The 20,159-nt window shown below is 39.4% G+C and overlaps 1 pseudogene; it reads right to left on the reverse strand.

Annotated features, from left to right (window-relative positions):
* Positions 1 to 3,293: 3,293 nt before the first annotated feature.
* LOC100582718 overlaps positions 3,294 to 20,159 on the reverse strand; it is a 31,795-nt pseudogene continuing 14,929 nt past the window's right edge.

Here is a 20,159-nt window from a genome sequence, read left to right on the forward strand (position 1 = left end):
AAAAATTAAGAAAGTATGTATTGGCATGCACACTTTCTTAATTTTTGTAGCTTTATAGTAAGTCTTGGCATTCATTATATGAATATATGGAATATACATATAATAAATATGTATGTATATGGAGTATATATGGAATATATATGATATACGACATGCATATATATACACATATATATAGAATATACGCATATATATTCTATATATACTTCATATATGGTATGCATATGTATATATACATATTTTATATATATTCCATATATTTATATAATATTCTCTATATATTCCGTTATATTTATATAACAGAATATATTTATTCTGTTTACATCTATATTCCATATATTTATATAACATATATTTATATATATGGAATATAGATGTAAACAGAATAAAAGGCAGAAATAGAACTATACACATACATGGCCAATTGATTTTTGACAAAGATGCCAAGGTATTTCAATGTTAAAGGAATAATCTTTTTAAACAAATGGTACTGCAAGAACTGGTTATTCAGAAGTTCTATAGTTTGGATATGGGTTGTTTGTCCCCAGCAAATCTCATGTTGAAATTTGATCCCCAAGGTTGGAGGTGGCCTAATGGGAAGTGTTTGAGTCATGGGGCAGATCCCTCATGAATAGATTAGTGCCCTTCCTTGGGGGTAAGTGAGTTCTCACTCTATTAGTTCCTAAGAAAGCTGGTTCTTAAAGAGAGCCTGGGACCTTATCCCTCTCTCTCTTTCCTCCACTTTTTCTATGTGATCTCCACAACACCAGCTCCCTTTCACCTTCCTCCATGAGGGAAAGTAGCCTGAGGTCCACACCAGATGCAGATGTTGGTGCCATGTTTCTTGTACAGCCTGTAGAACCACAAGCAAAATAAACCTCTTTTCTTTATAAATATCCCAGTCTCAGGTATTTCTTCACAGGAACACAAAACAGATTAAGACAAGAGGGAAAAAAAATGAAGCTTAATCCTTAATCTTCATTTCACAAAACTTAACTTGAAATGGGTCACAGAATTAAATGTAAATGTTAAAAGTTATAAAAATTTGTGACCTTGGCATAGGTAAAGATTTCTTAGATAGCACATAAAAAGCACGCGCTATAAAAGAAATAAATGAATACATAAGACTTAATCAAAATGAGAATTCTTGCTCTGAAAAATACAACCAAGAAAATGAAAGGTGAGTCACAGAGAAAATATTTGTCATACATGTATATACTGATAAAGAGCTTATATCCAAAACCCTTACAATTCACAAAGACAAAGAAGCCAGTTCTTAAAACTGAGCAAAAAGCCAGGTATGGTAGCACACGCCTGTAGTCCCAACTGCTCAGGAGGCTGAGGTTGGGGGATCACTTAAGGCTAGGAGTCTGAGGCTGTAGTGCACTATCCTCACACCTGTGAATAACTATTGCACTCCAGCCTGGGCAATATAATAAGACTCCAGCTTTAAAAAAAAAAACTGAGCAAAAGATCTGAAAAGACACTTTACAAAGAAAATATATGAATAGCAAAAAAAGAAAACAAAAAAGTCCATTATCTTAAGTCATCATGGAAATGCAAATTTAAATCACAATAAGATACCACTACCCATCCATTAGCGTGGCTAATATTAAAAAGACTGATAACATCAAATGTTGGGGAGAACGTGAATCCACTAGGACTCATGGATTGCTGATGGGAACACAAATGGTATGGGAATTTTGGAAAATAGTTTAATAATTTCTTATAAAGTTAATATAGTTCAACCCAGCAATTCCACTTTTAGGTTTATCCAAAGGAAATGAAAACACATATCCACATAAGAATTGAAATCTGAGTATTTATAGCAACTTTATTTATAATAGCCCCAAACTGAATCCAACCCAAATGTTTATCAATAGGTGAATGGACAAATTTGTTTCTTTTTATTAAGTAATACGCCATTGTGTGGATGTAGCATATATATTATATATATATATATATTTATTTATTTATTTTCATTCACAAGCCAAAGAACATTTTGGTTATTTCCAATTTGGGGCTACTATAAATAAAGGTGCTATAAATATTCATGTAGAAATCTTTGTATGAATATAAGTTTTCATTTATTTTGGGTAATCACGTAGGACTAGGATTGCTGGGTTAATGGTATATTTAGCTTTATAAGAAACTGCCAAACTGTTTTCTAAAATGGTTGCATTATTTGGATCTCCATTAGCAATGTATGGGAGTTCTAGTTTCTAGTTGCTCTGTATTTTAGCCAGCATTTTATATTTTCATTTTTTTTGTTTCTTTTTTTAAATTTTAGATGTTGTTATGAACTCATTTGTGTCCTCCCCAAAATTCATATGCTGAAATCTTAACCCTCAATGTGACTGTATTTAGAGATAGGGCCTTTCAGGAGGTAATTTAGGTTAAATGACATCACATGGCAACATGGGTGGGGCTGTAATCCAACAGAACTGGCAACTTTATAAGAGGAAGAAACACCAGGAATTCACGTGCACAGAGGAAAGGCCACGTGAGGCCACAGCAAGAAGCCACCATCTGTATGCCAGGAAAAGAGGCCTCCCCAGAAACCAACATACTGGTTCTTAATTTTGGACTTCCAGCCTCCAGAAATGTGAGAAAATAAATTCCTGTTGCAGTCCATTCTGTGGTATTCTGTTGTGATAGCCAAGCAGACTAGTACAGATTATATAGTGTTATCTCACTGTGGTTTTCATTTGTACTGCTCTAGTGATTAATGATATTGAACATCTTTACATGTGCTTATTTGCATCTTTAGCTCTTTTTCTGAAGTATGTGTCTGCACAAAATTCATAACTTTGTGCACCAAAACCAATTCTAAGTACACTTTGCTCCACAGATTTCTTAATTCATTAGGATCATTGTCTTTACCATGATTCTGTGACTCACCAGCGTCTGTGTTTAGATAAATAATTTTTGCAAAAATTATGTTTCAGTGCTGAAAGCTTTCTTTTTCCCACAATGGACAGTTATACAAACTTTAATATAGTGATTACCTTTTATACATTTGATAAAAGTAACTTGTTTTAATTTATGAAAGAAAAATTTAATAAGCTATAAAAATCTCTGTGAAAGCAATAAGACAAATGTATAAAAATAATTTTATTTAGCTGAGCGTGGTGGCACATGCCTGTAATCCCAGCTACTCAAGAGGCCAAGGGAGGAGAATCGCTTGAACCCTGGAGGCAGAGGTTTCAGTGAGCCAAGATTGCGCCACTGTACTCCAGCCTGGGCGACAGAGCGAGACTCCATCTCAAAAAAAAAAAAAAAAAAAAGATTTTTTATCTTCTTTTTCTTAGATGTTGACTTACTGGAACAAGAGCAAAATCTGCATTAGATGAGAGACTCTAAACTTCTCCATAAGTTGGTGTTCAATAATAATGTTTTTTAAGGTCATTGGAGCCTTCTGTGTCCACCACAAATAACTCCACATCTGTGTTATCTGCTTTTGTTTGTTTATTTATTTATTCGTGAGACAGAGTCTTGCTCTGTCGCCCAGGTGGAGTACAGTGGTGTGATCTCAGCTCACTACAACCTCCGCCTCCTGGGTTCAAGCAATTCTTGTGCCTCAGCCTCCTGAGTAGGTGGGACTACAGGTGTGTGCCACCATGACCAGCTAATTTTTGTATTTTCAGTAGAGACAGTTTCCCCATATTGGCCAGGCTGGTCTCGAACTCCTGGCCTCAAGTGATCTGCCTGTCTCAACCTCCCAAAGTGCTGGGATTACAGGCATGAACCAGTTCACCTGGCCTATTGTCTGTTCTTAGATGGCCTATTTGAATTATGTCTGAACATGATACACATGTAGCCTCATCAAATTTGTTTTTGTTTTGTTTTGTTTTGTTTTGTTTTTGAGACAGGGTCTCACGTTGCTCAGTCTGGAGTGCAGTGGCACCATCACAGCTCACTTCCAGCCTTGACCTCCCTGGGCTCAGGTGATCCTACCACCTCAGCCACCCAAGTAGCTTAGGACTACAGGCACGCACCACCATGGCCAGCTAATTTTTGCAATTTTTTTGTGGAGATGGGGTCTCGCTGTGTTGCCCAGGCTAAATTTGTTTCTCCAAATGTAGATATTAGAAAATGTGGGATTTGTTTTCATTGATTGTGAAAGTGCAAGTCCTTCTCTATGTTGTTGCTGACTACTGACAATGCTTTAAAACTCCCATTGTGTAAAGTAAAAATTTCTTGGAGATACTTAGCTCCTGCATATTCTATTCTGTTAAAAGAAAAATCTACTGTTTCTAGGGTAATATTGCTTTTACGTCAGCCAGATACATAATTCCATCCTGAGTTATTTGATTGCAGCTGACATCAAGGTAGCATAGGCTACTGGTCAGATACAGTGAATAACACGTAATTGTTGTATACTACAGTTTTTTATATTATGCTTACACATGTGTAGTTATACACAGTTTTTATATTATTTTATATTATATTTATATTATTTTTTTATATTTATATTATATTATTATACACAGTTTTTATATATTTTTATATATAATTACACATGTGTAGTTATACACAGTTTTTATATTATTTTATATTATATTTATATTATATTATTATACACAGTTTTTTATATATTTTTATATATAATTACACATGTGTAGTTATACACAGTTTTTTATATTATTTTATATTATATTTATATTATATTATTATACACAGTTTTTTATATATTTTTATATATAATTACACATGTGTAGTTATACACAGTTTTTTATATTATGCTTACACATGTGTAGTTGAACAAGGCAGTTATTTTCTTTCAACATATGGCCTACGTGGGCTGTGGACTCTTTCTGTTTGCCATACTGCATAGGTCAGTTTAGGTTTATTCCCTTAATTGCTTTGTTTTGAGTTAGTATCGTAGCAAATGCTATCACATTTTGCATTCCCAGATCACAGTAACCCAGACCTACTTTCTCTAAGGATGAATTAATTTGCAGCATTTGCAGCAAAAAATATTCCACTCTTATTTTTAATCTTGTTTCCAGTCATTCTTAGGTATTTCAGAGTTGCGTTCTTATTTAGTGCTTTGCCAATCAATTCTCCACCTTGGCTGGGTGCAGTGGCTCATGCCTGTGATGCCAGCACTTTGTGAGGCCGAGCAGGTGGATCACCTGAGGTCAGGAGTTCAATACCAGCCTGGCCAACATGGTGAAACCCTGTCTCTACTGAAAATACAAAAATTAGCCAGGGATGGTGGCGCATGCCTGTAATCCCAGCTACTCGGGAGGCTAAGGCAGAAGAATTGCTTGAACCTGGGAGGTGGAGGTTGCAGCGAGCCAAGATTATACTGCTACCGTCCAGCCTGGGTAACAGAGCGAAACTCTATTTACAGAAAAAAAAGAAAAATAAAAATTCTCCTCCTTTAGGCCCAGTATCATCAAACATAAGGTTTAAGTAAATGAGATTAAGTTATTTCTGAAGTAGTTTTACACTGTAGTATGTGCCAACATCACTTAAGAGGTTATATCTAACATCCAAACTCTTAATATATAACTGATTCTTTTAAACATAAAAGAACTAAGATTGTGCAGTGGCACTATCATAGTTCACTGAAGCCTTGAACTCCTGGGCTCAAGTGATCCTCCTGCCTTGGCCTCCCAAATTTCTGAGATTACGGGCATGAGCCACTGCACCCAGGCTAGTTAACTATTTAAAATTCTAGAAAGAGAATGGGTGCAGTGGCTCAAGCCTGTATTCCCAGCACTTGGGGAGGCCGAGGCGGGCAGATCACGAGGTCAGGAGATCGAGACCATCCTGGCGAACAAGGTGAAACCCCTTCTCTACTGAAAATACAAAAAATTAGCTGGATGTGGTGGCGGGCGCCTGTAGTCCCAGCTACTTGGGAGGCTGAGGCAGGAGAATGGTGTGAACCTGGGAGGCGGAGCTTGCAGTGAGCTGAGATCATGCCACTGCACTCCAGCTTGGGTGACAGACTGAGACTCCGTCTCAAAAAAAAATTTTAGAAAGAATCCAAAAATCTTCACCTGTCACTCTTTTTACTGTCAATAAGTAATTATTAACAGCAATGTTTAATGTGCTTTCTTCTTCTAATTACGCCCGCTGAGGCCAATGCCAGAGTTGTGGCCAGAATGAGGGCCAGAGGGGATGAACCAGCCAGGGCAGAGGCAGCATCCTACCAGCTGCTCCACGTACTCCTCTCACCCCACAGGCTGCAGCAGCTGTGCCACCATTCAATGCTAAAAGCTTTTGTTGTTGTTGTTGTTGTTGTTGTTGTTTTGTTTGTTTGAGACAGGGTCTTGCTCTGCAGCACAGGCCACAGTGCAGTAGCATGACCACGGCTCACTGCAGCCTCAACCTCCCCAGCTCAAGTGATCCTCCCAGCTCAGCCTCCCAAGTAGCTGGGACTATAGGTGCACACCACCATTCCTGGCTAATTTTTTAATTTTTTGTAGAGGTGAGGTCCCAGTGTGTTGTCTAGGCTGGTCTTGAATTTCTGGACTCAAGTGATCCTCCCACCTTGGCTTCCCAAAGTACTGGGATTATAGGCGTGAGCCACCACACTCAGCCCTGAAAGATTTTTAAACAGAATTTACAAAAGCCTTTACAATAATGTTAGATATTTCACTTTAGGCAGAATAATGGCCTTCCAAAAGATTTGTTTTGATTCTATAAATTGGATGAAGAAACCCTATTACTGAAATTAACTGATATTCTATTTTAAGTATCTGATAACACTGGAAAAAAAAAACAGCCACCATTTAACTGTTTGCAAAGCCTTTCCTTCTGCTAATGGAGCCAACACCTTAAGAGCTATTGCTCCACTTTTCATAAGTGCACAAAAGAAGTTTCAATAAAAACGGGCAAAATTAATTGAAACATTGATCTAATCCAAAGGTGTGCTTCACAAAGTGATATGTAAATCGGCTTTATACATCTTCATATTTTAAACTTTTGTCTCTGGGTACAGTCTTTTAAAATTAAGTATTCACTTTTAAAGCAGAAGCCAATGTTTCTTTAAGTGATTTGTTTATTTTGGATTTTCAGTAGTGGGTGATATTACTATGGTCCCTATGGTAGATGTAACTAGTGGCAAACATGCTGTTCAAATAACGCGTCCACCATTCATGTTCTTAGGAAATGGAAACACAGTAATTTTTTCATTAAACATGTATGTTATGGGTTGAATTGTGCCCCAGCCCACTCCCACAAATTTGCATATTAAAGTCCTAGCACCAGTACTGCAGAATATGATCTTATCTGGGAATACGGTCATTTTAGGCTTAATTAGTTAACATGAGGTAATACTGGAGTAGAGCGCCCCTCTAATCCAATGTGACGGTGTCCTTACAAAAAGGGAGAAATTTGGACACAGACATGAACACAAGGGAAATGCCATATGAAAATAACGGCAGAGAATTGGGGTGGTATTTTTGCAAGCCATGGAATGCCAAAGTTTGCCAGCAATTCACCAGAAGCTAGGGTAGAGGCATGGAACAGATTTTCTTTCATAGCCCTCAGAAGGAAACAATCCCACTGACAGCTTGATTTTGGACTTCCAGCCTTCAGAACTGTGAGACAGTGAATTTATGTTCTTTAAGCCACCCACATTGTGGGTACTTTGTTACAGCAACCTTAACAGACTAATACAATGTGCTTATGTTATTTTTAAGTACATTATGGCTAAAAAGGCTTATTATAAAATAAAAATGCATTACCACTCAATAGTATAACTAAGCTATTTTATATGTGAATTGTGCAACGAATGACAAAACATAGTACTAAAAATTCCCGGCCAGGCGTGGTGGCTCACGCCTGTGATACCAGCACTTTGGGAGGCTGAGGTGGGCAGATCACCTCAGGTCAGGAGTCCAAGACCAGCCTGACCAAGATGGAGAAATCTCGTCTCTACTAAAAATACAAAATTAGCTCGGCATGGTCATGCATGCCTGTAGTCCCAGCTACTCAGGAGGCTGAGGCAGGAGAATCACTTGACCCCGGGAGGCGGAGGTTGCAATGAGCCCAGATCGCAGCATTGCACTTCAGCCTGGGCAACAAGAGCGAAACTTCATTTCAAAAAAAAAAAAAAAATCCCAGCCTTCTCAATATACTTTTACAGTAGGACTGTGCCACCTTTATTCCCTGCATGTATCTCACGTACTTCTAACCGATATACTTCTAACCACAATTTATTATATTTCTCACTCATCTCCAGGGACTGGTAGACTGGTGGATACGTGCATCTTGCAAGCTAAAACAGATGCCAGGCACAGGTCATGGCACAACTGGCTGATAAACTAAGTGGCTGGAAGGAACAGCTGTGTTAATTAATTACTTCACTCACTGCCTCCTGAGACCAACTTCAGCTGCTCCTCACTGCTCATGTCCAAGTGAACTTTTTTATATTCACAGATTCCCTGAATGGGTATCTTCAAAATGGAGCATAAGTTATTTTGTGTCTGGAAAGGGCTGGGGAAAGAGTGATAACCTGATCACATTTAAGATTTAACATGTGTGTAGCTGAAGTCTCTGTTTGGTGCACTTACATTTCTCATACTACTAGAAGAGACCGTGACAGAAGCTGGAAGTATAAAGTGAAGGCTTACCAAAATCATCTCAGATTATTAAAATGCATCTATTGCATTATTGTATTTTATTTAAAATGATAATCATATTTTATTTAAAATGAAAAATCCGGGAAGATGCTAAAGTGAGCAGGCAGTAGGATATGTGGTCACTTTTTTTTTTTTTTTTTGACACAGTCTCACTCTGTCACCCAGGCTGGAGTGCAGTGGTGCAATCATGGCTCACTGCAGTCTTGATCTCCCAGGTTCAGGTGATCCTCCCACCTCAGCCTCCCAAGTAGCTGGGACTACAAGTGTGTGTCACCACAGCCAGCTAATTTTTGTATTTTTTGTAGATACGGTGTTTTGTCATGTTGCCCAGGCTGGTCTTGAACTCCTGGGCTCAAGCCATTTGCCCATCTCAGCCTCCCAAAGTGCTGGGATAACAGAGGTGAGCCACTGTGTTCTACCTGTGGTCACCTATTTCATAAGGCTTTATGGTAGATTGTTTCCATAATCGTTCCAAGTGAAGTATGCTACCTTGTGTACATAACCAGTGGTATACCTAGTACATTTGACCCACAGAACAATTTTTTTAGCCAGAATTTATTGGTAATGCAAAATGAACCATCATTCTCTTTAGGCTCTATAAAGATACGAGTCCCGTTACTGACTTTGCCTAAAATACAGCAAGCTTTTCTAATTTATAGGCTCAAATTGGTTGTTTTCTTTTTTTTTTTTGTCTCAGCCACATTTTCCTCAATCACATCTTTGATTTTCATTTCTGTTCCCATTGTTCTCATTTGCTCCTCAGGCAATCCTACACTTATTAAATTTGATTTCTTTTTTTACTCTTCTCCATCTTTATCATCTCCTTTCTCATTATTTTAATCTGCTTTTGTGGCTTTTTCTTTTTTTAGAAAATTTTCAGATCTGCCCTCTCCATCACAAATCTCATTTTCTCAGTACTTATTCTGTTCTTTACTACTTTCAAAGTAAACTTACAAATAACAAATAGAAAAGATACTTAGGTCCCACCCCGAGATATTCCAATTTAATACTCTGGAGTGTGGCCCAAGCAGGTTTTTTTTAAATTGTGGTAAAATATATATGGCATACAATTTGTCATTTTAGCCTCTTTTAAGTGTGCAATTCAGTGCCATTAAATACATTTACATTGCTGGCAACCATCACCAACATCCATTTCCAGAAATTTTTTCATCTTCCAAGCAGATAATTTTTAACAACTCCCTCTTTGACATGAAAAAATTATTCTCAGAAATAATCATAAAATAAAATGAATCATAATAATGATCAGAAAAGAAACAAAGTAAAAATATTCTTCTATTCAACTTTTATACAATGCTGCCAGTAAAAACTAAAGAGCAAATAAACACTAAAAAGCACATTGACTTATTTAATGGCTTTTCTGTCTGTCTAACCATTTGAACTTTGACCCTTTGGCTCAAGCAATCCTCCTGCCTCAGCCTCCCAAAGTGCTGGGATTACAGGCATGAGTCACTGTGCCCAGCCTGGTTTCTAATTTAGAATCTACTGTATAAATTCAGGAATAGGTAGTGCTATGGGGATTGGAGACAGGATCCAAGGGAGCTCAAATTATTCATAAATGTTGCAAATGTAATTTTGCAACCAACACAGGTAGCTGAGTCTGTGTGTGTTGGAGGCAACTATATAATTGGAAATTCTCTGAATTAGCTACCATGTAGAATAAAAAGTTTATTTAAAAAGTAATAAAAATGTGGCTGAGTGATGAAAACAACTCTCAGTGGAGAGGGGAGCTGGAAAGGGGATGGCAAGGGCAGGTCACTCTCCCCTGAGGTTAAGTCACCTCTTAACCTCATGCCTGGTGGCTCACGCCTGTAATCCTAGCACTTTGGGAGGCCAAGGCAGGCAGATCACTTGAGGTCACAAGTTCAAAACCAGCCTGTCCAACGTGGTAAAACTCCATCTCTACTAAAAATACAAAACATTAGTGGGGCATGGTGGTGAGTGCCTATAATCCCAGCTACTTGGGAGGCTGAGGCAGGAGAATCCCTTGAAACTGGGAGGCAGAGATTGCAGTGAGCCGAGATCACACCACTGCACTCCAGCCTGGGCAACAGAGCGAGACTCCATCTCATAAAAAATAATAATCATAAAATAAAATACAATATAATAGTATCTGTAACAATTACTAAAACTAAACCAACAAAATTATTTTTCAGGAAGGAGTATGCTATCATTGCCATTATCTAGAATTAATGGCTCACTGTGCTAATAAAAATGAAGGTAATTTTTAGTAGGTTTTAGTACTGTTTCAAGATTCTCAATGGACAATACATCTGCTTAGTGCCTGCTCTTAAGATAGGCTGCTCTCACGGTCCCGCCCTTGGCACATCACTGGTCCATACTTTGTTAGACCCCTCCCACTGATCCAATGATAGAGGCTGGAGGAAGAGAAATTCTAGGCAGACAGGGGTGGATCTCTGGCAAAACCCCACCTTCCAGCTGAAAAGCCTGAAATCCAGCACCCAAAGTGAGAACTTGCATCCCTGTGTGCCTGCTCTTTCCCTCCCTATTGGTTCTTTCTGAATAATGTCTTTCTACCAATCAAATGTTGCTTGTTCCAAAACTACGGCCTTCCCCACCTCATCCTGTGTCTGTAAAGACCCCAGACTCAGCTGGCAGAGAGAAGTGGCTGGATGTTGGGAAGAAGCAAGTTGACTTCAGAGAAAGCAGCTGGATGTCAGAAAGAGGCAATTTGACTTCAGAAGAGAGAGACAGAGAGGTGACTTAACCTCAGGGGAGAGCAACCTGCCCTTCTCATCCCCTTTCCGGCTCCCCTCTCCACTGAGAGTTGCTTTCATCACTCAATAAAATTCTCCACATTCACCATGCTTCAGTTCGTCTGTATGACCTCGTTCCTTTTGGGCACCAGAAAAGAATTCAGGATGCACTAAGCACGGGTACCCAAAAAAAGCTGTCATACTGGCCCTTTGCCCTCACTGGTGGAGGGCAGCTGCCCGGTGTGACACTGCTGTTTGCAGATAGCAGAGCTAAGCGAGCACTGTAACACACCCTCTGGGACCTTGGAGTCATGGACACCCCAACCTGGATGCTGCCGTGGGGCCTGCATGGAGTTTGCTCCTGCTGGTGCTAAAGCAGCTGGTTCCCACACTTGCTCACTTGAGCACTCCCTCCCCTGAGGAGTGGAGCACAGCAGACCCCAGTGAGTGGAGTTTGCTCCTTATGGCACCTAAGTTCTCCCACCTGTGAGGGGTTGAGCTGGGTGGGCTGAGTTAAAGGGGCACTTCTGTCGCAAGTCCTGCAAAGGGGTCAAGAAAACATCCTGCAGCACCACATTGACTCCAGGCTTGGTACTGTGATTTGCCTTGCCCTCTCTTACAGCCTTGAGTTTGCCATATAAAAAAGCCTGAGCTAGTAGGCTTCATGCTGGAGTCATTTGGTGCAACCAACAGCAGCACTAACCTCCAGGCATGTAAGTGCATTTTTCAGACAATCTAGCCCCAGTCAAGCTACCTCACGATTTCAGTCACATGAGTAATTCCCAGCAATACCAATAGAAGAATATCTCATTTGAGTCCAGCTCGAGTTGCACTGGCCCATAAAATTATGAGCAAATAAAATGGATGATGTTTCAAGGCACTAAGTTTTGGGGTTGATTTTTGTGCAGTAACAGGTAATTAATACACCATTGTAAGAATCTTGGGTTTTATTTTGAGTGAGATGGGAAGACATTCGAATATTTTGAGCCAGAGTGACATGATCTGACCTTTCAAGAAGATTACTCTGGTTGCTATGTTGGAAAAAAAACCACAACAACATAGGTAGCCAAAGAAAGAAGGAGAGAGACAATTTAGCAAGGTGATACAGTAAGCTAGATGAGACATGATGGTAGCAGTCAGGTAGTAGCAGTGCAGATGATGAGAAATGGTCAGAATCTGGGTTCTAAATTATGAGAAAGTTTGTTGATAGATTTAATGTGAGGTGAAAGAAAGAGAATCAAGAAGTCTCATGGATTTTTTGCCAGATAATGACATGGGAAAGAGGGCAAAACTAGTAAGCTGGGGGAGGACAATAAAATCAGGGATTCTATTCAGGAATGTTAAGTTAGAAATACCTATAGACATCCAGTCTGCAGGACAATGATTCTTGATTTATATATGAGATATAAACTTAAGAGTTGTGAGCATATAAATAAGATTGAAAGCCATGAGGCTAGATGGAATTTTCTAGGGATTTAGAGCAAATTGAGAAGAGAAGATCCAATAACTAAATTCTGAGACAGACACTTCAATGTTTAGAGCAGCTGTTCTCAAAATATGATCTGTGGTCCCATGGGGTTCCCTAAGACTCTTATATGGAAACCTGGAGGTCAAAACTACATTTTCATAATCATAGAAAGATATTATCTGCCTTTTTGTGTGTGTGTGTTGACAATCGCACTGAAATACAAAAACAATGGTGGGTAAATTGCTGTCACTTTAGCAGAAATCAAAGACAGTGGTACTAAACTCAATTAGAATACTGTATGCTTCACCACTGTTGCTCTTGTAGTTTAAAATGAAATGCCAACTATTGCTCTTGTAGTTTAAAATGAAAATGTAAGAATGCCCTGGAGGAGAGAGTAACCATTCCTGATGATCCTTTATTACACATCTATTTATTAACAACATTCTGTATAAAAACATGGAAACTTCTCATAAAGTACTTCTGGTCCAAAGTAAAATACTTCGATTGGCTCAAGGAAAGACACTTGTGCCATTGTTTGAATTGCAGGCTGGATGACTTTCTTTATGGAACCCATTTTTTTATCTGAAAATCAACTAACAGAAAAATTCGGTTTATTGAAACTCGGGTTTTTGGCAGACATTTTCTTGAAAATAAACCAAATAGGCCGGGCGCTGTGGCTCACGCCTGTAATCCCAACACTTTGGGAGGCTGAGGCGGGCGGATCTCGAGGTCAGGTGATCGAGACCATCCTGGCTAACATGGTGAAACCCCGTCTCTACTAAAAATACAAAAAAATTCGCCGGGCGTGGTGGCGGGTGCCTGTAGTCCCAGCTACTCGGGAGGCTGAGGCAGGAGAATGGCGGGAACCCGGGAGGCAGAGCTTGCAGTGAGCCGAGATAGCGCCACTGCACTCCAGCCTGGGCGACAGAGCGAGACTCCAACTCAAAAAAAAAAAAACAAAAAAAAGGAAAATAAACCAAGTGACCTTGTCACTTGAAGGAAAACAACTGACTGTATTTGTTGCCAGTGATAACATTTAAACTTTCAAGCAAAAGTTTTGGAAGATTTGCCTCTGTAAGCTTGACAGCTTCCCAATATTGTCAGGTGAGATCAGTAGTGATATTAAGAAATGTGATTTTTTGATATTATATAATGAGATGTGTCAACATTTGAAAAATCTGCATAAGTCAGGGAACTAATATTTTCTAACTGACCAATGCATAATGGCACAAAATCATGAATGGGTAAAAAAGCCATTTAAAGTGCAGGATAGACAATAGATTTTCACATAACTGAGTACAAAAAGTTTACTGATACAGTTTTAGATTGCACTTTACAAGTGACCTTCAAGAAACTACCACTTGGAGTTCAGGTACAAAATCAAAGGGGAACATCCAAAATTATTTCAAAAGGCTATTAAAATACTCTTCCTTTTTCCAAATACATTACCTAAGTTAGGTCAGATTTTCTTCATATCCTTCAACCCAAACAATGCATTACGATAGATTGAATTAGAAGGAGAAATGACACTCCAGCTGTCTTCTTTTAAACTACACTAGGAGTGGGCAAACGTTTTCCGTAAAAATCCAAATAGTTGACATTTTAGGACTTGCCTGCCATATAGTCAGTCTCTCTTTGTCACAAATATGCAACTCTTTCATTGTAGTGAGAAAGCTGTCACAAATACTATGTAAGTTAATGAACATGGCTGTATTCCAATAAATATTTATAAAAATAAGCAGTGGTCTGAATTTGTCCAATAGGCTGTAGTTTGCAGAACCTAGCCCCATGCTAGACAGTAAATATATTTTCAAAACTATAAAACAATACCAGTTTTCTCACTAATTTGTTTTGAAAAACAGTTTTTTTCCATAAAAATTGTATGTAGGTTTTGAAAATGTAGCTATTTTTTCATAAAAATTGTATTTCTGTTAACATGTAGTGGGTTTCTAATTATCATGTTTAAACAAATTAATCAATAATTCTTTTTAAGTCTCAACTTTAATTTCTGATACAGTCATAACTGATGGATAAAAGCCACATAACCAAAAGCTCTTTGAGAGCTTTAATAATTTTTAAGAATGTAAATGGGGTCTTGATACCAAAAAGTTTGAAAACTACTGGTTTATAGGCAGGAGACATGAGAAGAAACCAGTAAATGAGACAGTGGAGGAGTGGCCCATTGAAGAAGGAGGAAAACTGGAAATGGGATATCCTGGAAACCAAGTGAACAAATTGTTTCAAGGAGGAGAGTGTGAGACTAACTGTGTCAACTGATAATAGCATCATCAAAATGCTAATGGTAAGGAGGGCCAGGTCCAGTGGCTCACGCCTGTAATTCCAGCACTTTGGGAGGCTGAGGAGGGAGGATCGCTTGAGCCTGGGAGTTCGAGACCAGCCTGAGAAATATAGGAAGACCTTATCTCTGTAAAAAATAAAAAAACTAGCTTGGTGCTGTGGCACACCCCTGTGGACCCAGCTACTTGGGAGGCTGAGATGGGAGGATCACTTGAGCCCAGGAGGTCAAGGCTGCAGTGAGCCATAATTGTACCACTTCACTCCAGATACTGGTCTCAAAAAAATGCTAATGATAAGGAACCAATAGACAGGGAAATGTTAAGCTTCAAGAGACAGAAGGGCTAATCACTGGCTGTAGGACACTGGAGAAGAGGAAGGCATCCAGGGCACTTGTCTTAGTCCATTTGGGTTGGGGAGGCCTTTGCTGAGGGTGAGAAGACCTCATCTACTGGCAAAGAGGACTAATCAGAATTTAGGTACTCAAGGTCCTCAGGTTCATCAGGGTCTTCCCACATGTCCGCATTCCAACTCATAGGATCTCATTCTTTCCCAGTCAGTGCCTGTACTTTGACAGTAGATACCCTACACTACAGGAAATAAGGCTGTCCTTTATGACACACATAGAAGCTCTTAGGTTATTTATGCTGTGCTTGACCTGGGATTTTAAATTCCTGAGCTCATCAATTTCTTTCATTATTTTATCCAGTGGCATTAGTAACAACCAATCAACATCATTGTATTTTTCAGTTCTACAAAAATATTTGAAACTATCATATACAGAGTTACTCACCTCCTTGCCTCTTGTAAGGGGTTGATTAGGAATATCCAATGCAGATATTTTGCATATTTCTATAAACAGTTCACAGCATGGACTATTAGTGCTTTCTTTACTACTGGAAATGAGATCCTTAGCATTTTTAGATCTAACCAGATTAAACAGCCAGTTCCAGAAACCCAAAAACCAATTCAGAAAACTCATTTAAAAAATTCTGTTCCTCTAGAATCACTCTTGTTACCAAAATCTGTATTAGTTAAGGTTCTCTAGAGAATTACAACTAATAGGATACATAGAAAGATAGATATATGAGCATATTTATTATCGGAATTGGCTCATGTGATTATGGAGGACAATAATTAGAATGATACACTGTTTTGCAAGCTGGAGAACCAAGAAAGCTAATAGTGTAATTCAGTCTGAATCTAAAAGCCTGAGAATCAGGGGAGCCAATGCTGTAACTCTCAGTTCAAAAGCCTGAAAGCTGGGGACAAGTAGTGTATATGTATAGGGGTTGCTGGCGTGAGTCCTGAGAGCCTGGAACTCTGATATTCCAAGGCAGGGGATGATGGTTGTTTCAGCTACACAAGAGAGTGAGAATTTGCCTTTTTGTTCCATCTGGGCACTCAAGGGATTGGATGGTGCCTGCCTACATTGGCAAGGGTGGATTATCTTTACTGAGTCTACTGAGCCGAATGCTAATCTCTTCTGGAAACACCTTCACAGACACACCCAGAAATGTTTTATCAGCTATTTGTGTATCACTTAACCCAGACAACTTGACACATAAAATGAACTGTCAAGGCACTGGTCGAAGAAATTGCTTTAAATGAGTGAAAAGTTCCCACTTCTGAAACAAGAGGTAGTAAATAAAGGATGAAGGCAGCTGTGGGCAAATTTGTAGGTGCAGTAGCAGGAAACTGAGGGAGTGTTAATCTGATGGTTTCTATTTTCACTTTGAAGTAGGACTGAAGCATCTTTTGAAATGAGGGAGTGAAGTGTTTCGGAGGCTTAGAAGAGTAGGAAAAGTGAAAGGCTGAAGAAATGAGAGAGAGCTGACGAGGAAAATTAGAGGGTTTCCAGGTAATGTTTACTTTCCAGGAGGGGTTAGAAAATTGTGAATGTATTGTGGCACCAATCTATATGATTGATGGATTTTCTCTAGCAAATATTTAACAGCCCAGGTATTAGTACAGAGAAAGTAGACAATAAACCTGCTAGACCAGGAGTAGGCAAGCTTTTCCTGTAAAGAGCCAGATAGTACATATTTTAGGATTTGCAGGCCATACAGTTTCAATCACAGCTATTCAACTCTGCCTTTGTAGTATAAAATCAGCCATAGATAATATATAAACAAATGAGCATGGCTGTGTTCCAGTAACACTTGTGTTCACTGAAATCTGAATTTAACACGTTTCATGTCACAAAATATTACTCTTCCTTTGATTTTTTTTCAACTGTTTAAAAACAAAAAAACAATTCTTAACTTGTGGGCCATACAAAAATAGGCAGCAGGTTGATTTGATCCGTGGGGTCCGTAGTTTGTAAACCTCTGCCCTAAACTATGTGGCAAATTAGAGAAAGTTACATGCTCAGGACAGATCTACCCCAGGACTCTGAGCAAAGCTTTAGTTTTTTTCCATTTGTCCCCTTTGCTGGGTGCTTTTGTGCAGTGCACAGACTGCTCTTATGCTTTCAGATTTGAGGGTCTATCAGACCCCCAAATGATGGTTGTTTCGGATATAGCATGGAAAGTGAGGATATTGGCACAAAAATGGCTGAAAAGACGGGTCACTTTGGTGTTATCTGAATAGGGGTGGGAGGTGAGGTGGAAAGGTGCTGATAGACATCCAGTCGAGGGGATCAAGGGCCATTAAGTATTTTTTTTTTTCTTTTTTGAGACGGAGTCTTGCTGTTGGCTCTTGTCGCCCAGGCTGGAGTGCAATGGTGAGATCTCGGCTCACTGCAACCTCCGCCTACTACGTTCAAGCAATTCTCCTGCCTCAGCCTCCAGAGTAGCTGGGATTACAGGCACCTGCCACCATGCCCGGCAAATTTTTGTATTTTTAGTAGAAACAGGGTTTCACCATGTTGGCCAGGCTGGTCTCGAGCTCCTGACCTCGGGTGATCTGCTCACCTCAGCCTCCCAAAGTGCTGGATTACAGGTCACCGTGCCCAGCCGTATTAAGTATTTATGAGCTCAAGGAACCAATATAATAGGAATGATTGAGGGAAGAGTTGGAACATTAAAGTTCTAGAGAGGTATGTTGGAATGTGTGAACTAAGAGTGAAAGAGTTTAGATAATTTTACGATGTAGTGTGTGGCACATCCGAGGGGTCAAAGTCTTTGATGAGAAAGAGAAAATGGCCACGTTGTCAGTAAGTGACAGCACCAACAGAGATTAGAGGTTGACATAGCTGATGTCACGAACATAAAGAAACAATGAGAGTAAAAATGTAATGATCTGGAAATGGTTCAGGAACAAAGGGAAAATCAGTCACTCTAACTCATGCCTGACACTCTCTTGTCCTCTCCCTTCCAAAAATTAGCTCCCAACTTGCTTCTATACCCCAAGGATTTAGGTCCTTTAAGATCCTTTTCTTTCCTCCCAAAGAACTGGTCAGGAACTGGGAAGAAAACATTAGTGAAGAAATTTAGAGGTTAACATGTAAGAAATAGAAAAGCTGGGGATGTGTATAGGTAACAGGTTTTGCTTCATTGTAGTTACATATTTCAACTGCTGACTAGAATCTCCAGTTGAATGAATCAGAGGCTTCTTAAGCTCAATATGTGCAAAATAGCACTGAATTTCCTCCTTGACACATTCTGCCCATGCTGCCAGGTAAACTTCTGCCTGCTTTTGTGTAACTCTCTCAGTAAAAGATATTACCAGACCCTCTCCTCACCCAATTCCTTCCATAGGTTTCCTTAGTCTGTCCAACTATCTTCATATCCAGTGCTACCCCTCTGCTTTAGGCTCTCATCATCTCTGACTTGGATTATTAGAACATCCTTTCAATGAACTCCCTAATAACCCTGCTTTATTTAAATTTTCATAAGTTGTTCATCATGGTTTTTTTGCATTAATTTGATTTTGTAAAATATTGCATTAAAATTTCATTTTTCTTGATTCCCAAATATTTTGGTGCCTCCTTAAGGTGTGTACGAAAAGCAAGTGCTGTCCTCATTTCACTCTTGTCCTCCCCCTTCTCCTACCTCCAGTCTTGTCTCCCTCAATCTGTTTTCCATTTAGCCAGGCAGCCAGTCAACTAAAATACGTAAGTAATCATGCCACATTCCTGCTTAAAATTCATCAAAGTATTCCCCTCAGGTTAATTCCACAAGACCTCACCACCAGATCAATCTTGTTCTGGTCCCTGCTTTCTATTTCAGCCTCCATTCTGGATTTCCTCTTTTTCCTCTATTTGTCATTGCCATGGCTAACATTATGTACTGACTCAGAATGAACACATAATGTTCTTAGAGCTTTACATGTATTATTTTATTCTATATGATGAGGTGATATAGATACTATTAAATTATTTCTATGTTATTTTATAGCCAAAGATACTGCTATAAAGGGTTACCTGGGGTTGGGAATTTATTTTAGAAAGAAGTTTATTTGGCCTACCATTCTGCAGGCTGTACAAGCGTGGCGTCAACATCTGCACAGCTTCTATTGAGGCCTCAGGAAGCTCACGATCATGATGGAAGGCAGAGGGGGAGCTGGTATGCCACATGGCAGGAGAGGGAGCAAGAAGAGAGAGAGAGAGAGATGCGTGTCATGCCGTGCTCTTTTAAACAACCAGCTCTCGTGTGAACTCATAGAGAACTCGGTCATTACCATGAGGACAGCACCAAGACATTCATGAGGGATCTGCTCCCATAACCCAAATGCCTCCCCCTAGGTCCACCTCCAACATTAGGGATCACACTTCAGCATGAGATTTGGAATGGACACATCCAAACCACGTCAGTCACTAAGCTATAAAGTTTCACAGTTCCCTTCCCCTAGGTCTTTAGATGCTTTTCTACATTCCCCTCCTTGGAAAACTCTCCAATATCCTTCTGTGGTTACTTCCTGCGGTAGGCTGATTAGTGGCTCCCCTAAGGCATTCACATCCCAATCCCTGGAACCTGTTACTTAACGTGGTAAAATGATTTTGCAGTTGTGATTAGGTTCAGAATTTGACATACGAAATTATCCTTGTATTATCTGAATGGGCCCAATGTAATTACAAAGGCCCTTCCAAGAGTGAGGCAGGGAGATGAGAGTGAGAGA

This window comes from Nomascus leucogenys, chromosome 23 (assembly GCF_006542625.1).
Source record: "Nomascus leucogenys isolate Asia chromosome 23, Asia_NLE_v1, whole genome shotgun sequence".
Classification (NCBI taxonomy): Eukaryota; Metazoa; Chordata; class Mammalia; order Primates; family Hylobatidae; genus Nomascus; species Nomascus leucogenys.